A 10014-nucleotide genomic window follows, 5' to 3' on the forward strand; every position below is an offset into this window, starting at 1 on the left:
GAGTCCACGTGTCAGGAACACACAGTGTGGCTGCAAGTTCCCAGGGCCTCACATACCAGCCTGGGGATTAGCAGGTTCATTAGCCCCTCTCTTCAGTCAGCAATGTGTGCAGACAGACACGTAGAGAAAGAGAGCAAAGAAGTGTGCCCTCCCCAGGAGTCTCTCTCCTCCCTCCGAGGGGAAGGTGCCGCCCCTCTGAATCACAGATAGGACACACCATGGCATGTCTGGTGCGAGCTTTCTCTGTGACTTCTCCGGAGTTTGTTCGACACCAAGCTGAGCTCACAGACAGGAGTGAACCAAAAGTTGTTTTCTTTGGACTGCTTTGAGCAAAAATGGAAGAAAAGGGCTCATTTTTTCCAGTGATTTTTTTTTTTTAATCAATAGTACAGATCCAAAGTAAGCATTTATTCACTGGCCCAGTTTCCCAATCTTTTCACTTGGAAGTGTGACTGCCAATTCCCTGGGTTGTAAGAATAGGCTGGAAACAAGCCGACAAGCTGAGGTGCCCGGAATCAGAGAAAACTCTTTCCAAGTGTGGTTGGGTCAGCTTCCCTGGGCAGACTGTTAGGTGTGTACTTCTCAGCTCTGAGTCTGACTGTTTTTAGCTGGTGTTGGGTAAGCAGGTGTGTGAAGCCAGCTGGTGAACAGGTGTGTGATGCTGGTTAGCAAACATGATACCAAGAGTAGCTGTGCTCCCTCCGGAAGGAGACCAGGCTTGATTTCATTTTTGTTTTAAAATTCAGCCCAACTAGCTGGAAAGAGAATAGGCTTGCTCTCCTAGCCCCTTAGTGATATGCAAGGGAGGTAAGAAGTCTTCCGATGTGCTTGTTAACAAAAGCCCTGTGGCAACTTTTTTTTTTTTCTGTCCAAGAAGGAAATATTGTTCATCTTTTTTCCCGTTGCTAGTTTGTGGGAAAATAAGAAAGCGTTTCTTTAAATAGAATCATACCCTGGAAGGGACCCCTTTCCAGCCCACTGGCTCTCCTGAGTCGATATGGTCATCCAAGTTGGCCCCTAAGACCTTCCCCTTGAGGTTGGAGTCCATGGTTCCCTGCCCATTTGCACCTGAGAGACACTGGATGAAGCCAGCACAGCAAGCCTGTAACATTTGCAAGGAACGCCTGGGTGGCTCAGTGGGTTAACCCTCTGCCTTCTGCTTAGATCTTGGTCCCAGCGTCCTGGGATCAAGCCCCACATTAGGCTCTTTGCTCAGAGGGGACTCTGCTTTTCTCTCCCTCTACCTGCCGCTCTGCCTGCTTTGTTCTCTCTCTGTCAAATAAACGAATGAAATCTTAAAAAAGAAAGGAAGAAAACAAGAGAGGAACTTGTCTAACAAATTCTTACAGCCAAAGGGATCTAGGAGCAAATGCTAAAACTTGGGGATATCATTTTCAATTTTTAAGCTGTATTAGCTTTAAAGTATCCGTTTTTCTGGAAGCATTTGGTTTTGTTTTTCAATTAAATTAGTCACTCTGGTATGTCGTGAGGTAGTCATTTTAATTTCAAGGTTTTCATAAGTTTATACGAACATAAAAATGTGATGCCAATGTAGAGTCCTCTGTTATCTTGTGGTTTGAGTGCCCACCGGTCTCGTACGAGTTTCCAGCGGTGGCTGACATGGGTTCTCGTCTTATACGGGTCATACGTCTCCTTACTCTACTCACAGGGAAGCGTAACTGCTGGGAGACCGGAGAGCGGCTGGTAAAATGAGGCCAGCTCTGACTTGGATTCCCAGCCCCACGGAGGAGAGTGTCCCCGAAAAGCACATGTGCACTGCCGAGCTCTCGAGGACTAGACTTCGAAGCTGTCCTTTCAGCTCAGCAAATGTCATTCCGTTTCAGTCTGCTCACCCTTCCATTTGCAAGAACCTGACAAAAACTGCCAGAATAAAAACAGGAATGTTCTTTTGTGAAGGAGAAGTTGGCAGGCAGCCACAGGCTCAGAGGGCGAAAACTAATTCTGCTTTGTTTTTATGTCAGTAGCTCCTGGGCTCCACGCCCCCTCCCCTACTCTGCAAAGGCAGGGCCTGAGGGCGGATTCTCACAGGTCGGAGGCACGCAGACCACAGACAGCCCTCAGTGGAGAAGCTGACTGGTAGAGGCCAAGGGAAATCCCTCTGCTCCTGAGCGGACAGCTTGCCTCCTTGTCCCACCTCTCAGCCCTTACCGGTGCAGCGATCCCAGCCCCCGGGGCTGTCAGCTTCCTCAGCCCCTCTGCTATACAGGGAACGTGGGCCTCAGGCCTTACGACAGGCCAGGGGAGTCCGTGAAGTCTGGCTTACCCAGCCTTCCTCCCCAAGGGGAGAGGATCCTCCACTGCACAGAGGGAGGAAGGAAAGAGAGGAGAGGGAAGGAAAAAGAGGAGGCAGGCAAATGTCTTTACTACCTTTAAAATGCATTTGGATTTTTCAAATGCATTTCTAGATCACATCTCCTGTGGGGTTAAGTGTCCTGCCCCCTCCTGGTAAGGCCCAAGGGGAGGGGGCTCCCCTGTGAAGTTGTTTTGTTTTTTGGGTTTTTTTTTTTTGTTTAAAATTTTTATCTACTTATTTGAGAGAGAGAGGAAGGAGAGACAGAGCACAAAGTGGCGGGGGATGGGCATCAAAGGGAGGAGAAGCAGATTCCCTTCTGAGCAGGGAGCCTGACTCGGGAGGACCCTGGGATCCTGACCTGAGCCAAGGCAGCAGCTTAACTGACTGAGCTCCCCCCCGCATCCCTCCCCTGTGGAGTTTTAAGCTGAACAAAGCACAGGGGTTCGATTCCTTTCCTCCACTGCTGCGGCCAGGTGGGCCGCCAACCATCCTTCTGATTCGGTTGGGGTGGGGGGGAGCATCCTAATTTTCCAAACTGAGGAACAAGATTAGCCTGGGGCAAACAGGGCTTGGAGAGAAGATTCAAGGCTCCTGAAGCACACAGCCCATTCAGCCCCACCAGAAGAAGGGGTGGGGATAAGCAGTGAGAGTTCAGCCCTTTCCCAAGTAGTCCTGGACGGGGCTGGGCTCAGAACTGGGAATGTTGACAGGACAGGGCAGTCAGTTAAGGAATCGGCACTGCAGGAGAGACCCCTCGCCATAGCAACATGTAGCCTAGCAGTGGGTCCTAGAATGTTCCAGAAACATTAAAGCCTGGGGTGGGTGGGGAGAGAGGGCTCAGGAATAGGTCCATGGCAGGAGAAAGGAGCCGTTGCATGAGGCCCTTTTCATGCAGAGTCCCAAGGCTATAAATAGCTGGGCAGATGCCCAAACAGCTAGTGCAGAGAATCCCTAGCCAGGGATGGCGTTGGGAAGGGTGCAGTAAGACAGTATCCTGCCCTGGGGCAACTTGGGGCACCTCCGCTGCTAGGCACCCCCTCTTTACACCTGCAACCCACAGCTGGTTCAAGACAGGACAAAAGAGAAGCAGGGTCTGCTGTGTGACTCTTGGTGGCTAAGGAGATTGCCTGCTGCCATGTCCATGTGGTTAGCCCAGCAGGGCTGGCTTTTTTTTTTTTTTAACCTTCTTACTTTTTATTGAGATATAACTTACATCAGTGAAACACATGCAGCCCAATGAGTTTTTATGTATTATACACCTACATCACAATCACGCACATCCAAGTATAGGACCCTCTGAGCACCTGGAGAGACTCTCCCGTGACACTGTGGTCAGTGCCCCACCATCCAAGGCTAACTGCTGCATGGACCTCTGTTATCATAGATGGCTTCTTCCTTCTGCTCCACAACTGAGCCACCTCCCAGGAGTCCTACATTAAGTACTGTTTTGTGTCTGGCTTCTTTCACTCCTTGACACTCCTGTGAGATTTCTCCATGTTGCAGGTAGCAGAACTTCGTTCTTTTTCATTGTCCTGTAGGGTTCTGTGGTATGGCAAGAACATACTGTGTCTCTCCACTCTCATGTGGTGGGGCATTTGGTTGTTTCCAGTTTGGAGTTATTACGAATAACGCTGGAATGAGCGTTCTCATCAGTGTTGTCATATGTCAGAGTGAGTTTGGGAAAAGAAAATCCTAGAGGGATCTAAACGGATGTGCCCTCCATGGAAGGCAGTTGGCAACAGCTGTCAAAATGAGAAAAGCACACATCCTTCTGGGAACTGATTCTATAGATGCGTTCAAACGTGCAAGTATCTTCTCTACAAGGTTTTTCCGTACAGCATTGATTTGTAAAAGATAGATTTTATCTTTTCATTGTTAAGTTGTAAGCGTTCTTTATATAACCAGGATACTAGACCCTTATCAGATCTGTAATTTGCAAATATCTTCTACTCTATACGTTGTCTTCACTTTCTTGATATCCCTTCATATACAGAAGTTTTCCATCCTGATGAGGCCCAATTTATCTATTTGCTCTGTTATATCTAAGATTCCATTGCCAAAACCAAAGTCACAAAGATTTACCCCTATATTTCTTCTAAGAGGTGTACAGAGTATAATACAGTCACATAATCCCTACCATGGGACAAAACCTATGATGTGGGTTGTACATCATGACTTCTCTCCAAAGAGCATGTATGGGAATAGGAAAGAAAAGGATAACCTTACAGTGGAGAAACCCAGCAAACACACCTCAGCCTGGTGACTGAGGTCAACAAACACAATGATAAGTCACGTCAATAGTACAGACCCTGGATAGGATGAGAATGACACTGTTAGGGGCTGGACTGTGTTGCCCACCCCCACCTCTCCAAGTTTATATGTTGAAGCCCTAACTCCCAGCACCTCAGAATGTGACTGTATTTGGAGATAGGATCTTTAAAGAGGTTGTTAATAATGCTACCTGAGATCATGGGAGCGGGCCCTAATCCGACAGAATGGAGGTCCTCCTAAGAAAAGGAGGTTAGGACACAGAGTAAGAACCATGTGAGGATATAGGGAGAAGAGGGTCATTTGTAAGCCAAGGAGAGAGAGAGAGAAGCCTCAGGGGAAACCAGCCCTGCCAGCACCTTGACATTGGACTCCCAGCCTCCAGAACTGGAAGCGAATAAATTTCTGTTCGTGGCACTGCCTGGTCTGTGGTATTTGTAGGGTGACCCAAGCCAACCTAATGCAGGCACTTTACCTCTGAAGGCTTCCTCGCAAAAACCTATAGCTCCATTCTAATCACGAGAAGAACCGGGGACAAATCCTGATTAAGGGACGTTCTACAAAATACCTGATCAGTCTCCCTCAAAACTACTAAGGTTATCAAAGGTCAAGGTAAAACAACAACAACAACAAAGAAAGAAAAGTCTAAGAAACTGTCACAGTCAGGGCGAGACCAAGGTGACACAACTGAATGTTATGTGCTGTCCTGGATGGGACCCTGGCACAGGAAAAGGGCATTAGGTAAAAACTCAAAAAAGGAAATCTCAAGAAAATGTGGGCTTTGGGGAATTGTGACAAATGTCTGTGACTCGTGTCAGATGGTAACAGCAGGAGAAACTGGGTGTGAGGGATGCAAAGGGTCTGTACTCTCCTCCCAGTTTTTCTGCAAATCTGTAACAAAGTAAAAAGTTTATTTTAAAAACTGGACAACAGGTTTGAATGAACATTTCCACAAAGACGTACCAATGGCCAATAAGCACACAAAAAGATGTTCCATGTTAAGAACATGTTAAGAACATGTTAAGAACATGTAAATTAAAACCACAACTAGAGGCCCCTCGACACCCACCAGAATGCTCAAATTATAAAGAAATGACAAGTGTTGGCAAGGGTGCTGAGACACCAGAATCCTTATACGTCACTGATGGGAATTTAAAGTGGTATGTCGGAAAAACAAAAATTTGGCACAAGAATCTTAAAATGTTACATTTACCATAACATCCAGTAATTCCAATCTTAGATCCCTACCAAAGACATGGGCAAACAAATGTCCAAACAGTGACTCGAATGTGGACTCCAGTGTGTTAGTCATAACAGCCAAAAAGTGGAAATAACCCGAATGTGCCAACAACTAATAACGGGTAAATACTTATGTGGTCTAAATAATGAACACGTGGTCTCTTCATACAATGAAACGTCATTCTTTAGTAAAAAGGAACGAAGCTCTGATCTGTATCACGACATGGATAAACCTTGAAAACGTGATACTCAGGGAAAGCAGCCAGAAGCAAAAGACCACATATTCTGTATTTCTACTATCTGCAATGTCCAGAAATGGCAAATCAACAGAGATAGAGAGATTGATGGTTGCCTAAGTCTAGAGAGGAGAGCAGGAACTGGTGGCAAAGAGTCACCTTAAAAATAGTAGTAGAAATATTCTAACATTGCATGGGGTTGATGGTTGCGCAAGTGTATATATATTTACTAAAAATCATTCAGTTGTACATTGGGAGTGAGTGCAGTTTTATGGTTGGTGAGGCAAAGATGAGGCAAGACTGGCAATTTTGTAAGTCAGGTGGCAGGTAGACAGGATTCACTTTACTCTTCCTTTTACTTTTGTTTCTATTTGTAATTTTTTTTTTTTGTAATACAATGTTTAAAAAGTAATGAGTTGCTCCTTTTTGGGTCCCCTAAACATGTTTCCATAAAATCCCAAGCTCATCTTTTGGGCATTATTCCCCGACCTCCCTCTCTCCCTGTTAGATGGGGCGGTTCCTAGGAGTATGGATGGTTTTCTATTATTTATTGGAGGATTGGGGGGGGGGAGGATACTGGAACATTTTTACCCAGAGATTGGCAAATAACTGTTAGTTGAAGAAACTGTTTCAAATAAAATGGGGAGGGAGAAAGGAGACCGGTAATACAGGAAACACCATTTTGCAAAGGTTAACTCAAGCCTCGCAAAAGGGAGTATGTTAAGTGGTCAGACTTGCAAGATGACACCTTCCTTCCAAATGCTTGTTGCCTGTTGGGTTTTCCGCGACATTCTGCATCAGGGAAGGCTACCAATAGTAGTCAACCTCAGTGATGGGCCTATGCTTCAAAATTGTTGTAAAATAGGGACGCCTGGGTGGCTCAGTTGGTTGGACAACTGCCTTCGGCTCAGGTCATGATCCTGGAGTCCCGGGATCGAGTCCCGCATCGGACTCCCAGCTCCATGGGGAGTCTGCTTCTCTCTCTGACCTTCTCTCACTGTCTCTCTCTCAAGTAAATAAATAAAATCTTAAAAAAAATTGTTATAAAATATTTAAAGCACTATACGTGAAAATAACACTGAAGAAAATGGAATCCTTTCGGACTGGGGACTGTGGAGAGTCTCAGGGTCCTCACTGGGACTCTCATTTCCCATCACATAAGTGTAGAGAAAATGCGTTCTTGGACTATTCTGATAAATTTTCTGTTTAAAAACAGAAACAAAACCAAAACAAAACACGTGATTTTCTTGCCAATGGACAGTTCTCTAAGACCTGCCTTGAGCTGGCAAACTTCGCAGAGCCTTCCAGATGTGCTACCAGAGAGGAGCGACTCACCTGCTCACACAGACCCACCTATAGTGAGAGAAGGCACGACCGGGAGGGGAACAGGGACCACATCCTCTCCAGGGTCCAGGAAAGGGCTAGGTAATTGCATGTAATCCGCCCAACAGTCCTGCGAAAGAGGCGAGGAAACAGGGTCACGTGAGCGGCCAGGCTCTGCTGCCCAGCCTCGGACTCGGGAACCCGTGGGCCACCGCCCCACCTCGCCGCACCCCTCTGCCCGCCGCTCCCTCCCCGCCCCCCCGCCCCGGCGCTCTCCCCAGCCTCCCAGGAGCAGGTCAGGCCCTACTATCTGGCGCCACCTAGCGTCAGATCCCCGAAGCCTCTAATCCGTCCAATTAGAGGTCGTGTACACTGACTGGTTTGGTGGGTCCTGGGAATCACAGGAGACCTTCTTGAAGGACAAGTATATGGGCCCCACCCCAGACCAATTAAACTGGGCGAGGAAAACTGTGCTTTCCACTTTTGCTAGCTGATTCTAATACAAGACTAAGGGTTGAGAGCACAGCCTCACACCTGTAGTGAGCCCACTTGTACCCCCTGCCTCCCCCTCCTCTACTTCTTGAGCCCACCCTCATTCACTGCCTTTGTCCATACTATCGCCTCTTTGAGTTCACCTTCCCTGGATAGGGAAGGCTTGCGTGCAGCCCTGCTGGCGGCCCATCCCAGGCTCTCCTGTCATATTGGACGCTGTGGGGCAGGAGTGGGGCAGAGAAGCACTAATCTGCCTTTGTGCGGAGAGAAACAGAGGCAGAATCAGGACTAGAGGGTGAAGGGCAGACAAGGCAGGGGTTACCATGCAGGAGCAGAGCGGGGGAGCCCAGATGAGCTGGGGACACCAGGGTCCGGCAGCAGAGAACCCACCCCAGGGAGGCAAAGAGCTGGTGGGAGGTGAGGCCCTGAGACGCCAATGTCCACAGAAGACTGCTACCATCTGCAGAACAAGCGCTCAGAGATCAAACTATCAGGAACTTCAAGCTGTAAACAACAGAGCTTTGAACCAGGTATGGGTCCTCGTGAGCATAAGGCCATGTCCCTGCACAGACCAGGAGTGCCTGAAGCCGGTCCTGCCTGGGACCCTGACTAACTGTGGATTCCTGGGCGCTGCCACAGACCCCAGCCTCAGAATCTCCAGCAAACACATTCGGGAATCTCTGTATCTGAAAAGTTCCCCCAGGGCAGTTTTTTTTTTTTTTTTATCACGGAATTGGGCTGGGTTTCCGAATTGGGCTGATAACGGGTTTGGGGGCCTCTCCCCTACAGACTCACACTGAAAATTCCTAAGTTCTCTTCTTCTCCTGTGTCCCCTCACCTCCTGGAAGCCCGCTGGGTCTTTGGAAGCCTGCTCCATTTGGGTTCAGATGGTGCATCCCCCACCCACCTGCTGTGGGACCAGGAGCAAACCTATGTCACACGGAGCAGCTGTGCGGCTTCCATCAGCTCATGGGGCACAAAGGGCCCAGAAGAGCTTCTGCTGCAGAATAAGGACGAAATAATAACTCTTACTATTACCAGCAGCCATCAGCCCCCCACTGCTCTGGGCTGCATGTGAGGAAAAACCTTTGTCTGCATTTAGCTTATTTGTTTGTAAATACCCATACATGGGTCTCAGTCTGGAGCTATCCGGTGAGCATCCACAGTGACTGTGGTGCAGGGACTTGAGGCCCGCCAGTTCCGCACAGGATTTGCTTGGGCCTTTCGGCTATGGGTTGTAGAGCTGCTTCTTCACATCCAGATATATGCAGATATCTGCAGGTCTTCTCTGTCATTTTTTTTTAACTTTCTATTTTAAGATAACTACCCTATCATTTTAACAGCTGTGTGTTGGTCTGGGGCCCAGACATGGCCTGATCTGGTTCGTCCCATGTTAATGGTGTCAGTCCATGCTGCTCCCACCAGCCCTGTAAAATAAGACTGTCTGCCCTCCTTGGCATGGGGGAGTGCTGCCAAATTCAGAGACTTTCAAGTGCATCATTCAAGGTCAAGAAGCTGGAAAACGGCAAAATAGCTAAGTGATCTTTCCGTGGATTGTTCTGAGCGGCCTCTCAATGAGTCAGGCATAAAGCCCTGTTCTCAGATATTCTTGTCCAAGAGGGGTCAAATCTGGACTTGTTCCCTGTTCTGGGCTGAATTGTGTCTCCTCACCACCACCGCTCCCCAACGACCCCCCCCCCATTCATATGTTGAAGCCCTAACGCTCAGAACCTCAGAATGTGATGGCATTTGGAGTAAGGGTCTTAGACGATAATTTATGTGTGCCTCGTTGGCACAGTTGTAGAGCATATGACTCTTGATCTTGAAGTCATGAGTTCAAGCCCCATGTTGGGCACAGAGCCTACTTTAAAAAAAAAAAAAAAGGAAAGAAAGAAAGAAAAGAAAAAGAAAAAAGAAGAATAAGAGGGATGTTACTTCTACAGGAGGCTGTTAGGTGGGTCCTAATCCAATCTGACTGACATGCTTACAAGATAAGAAAAGCCAGAGACGCAGGGATATAGAAGCATGGAGGATACAGGATTGGAAGGCAGAGGGAGAAGGTTCCTTTGTAAGCCAAAAGGAGAAACCCTGGGAGAAATCAGATCTACTAGCACCGCCATCTTGGACTTCCCCCTTCCAGAA

This window comes from Mustela nivalis, assembly GCF_964662115.1.
Source record: "Mustela nivalis genome assembly, chromosome: 19".
In the NCBI taxonomy this organism is placed as follows: Eukaryota; Metazoa; Chordata; class Mammalia; order Carnivora; family Mustelidae; genus Mustela; species Mustela nivalis.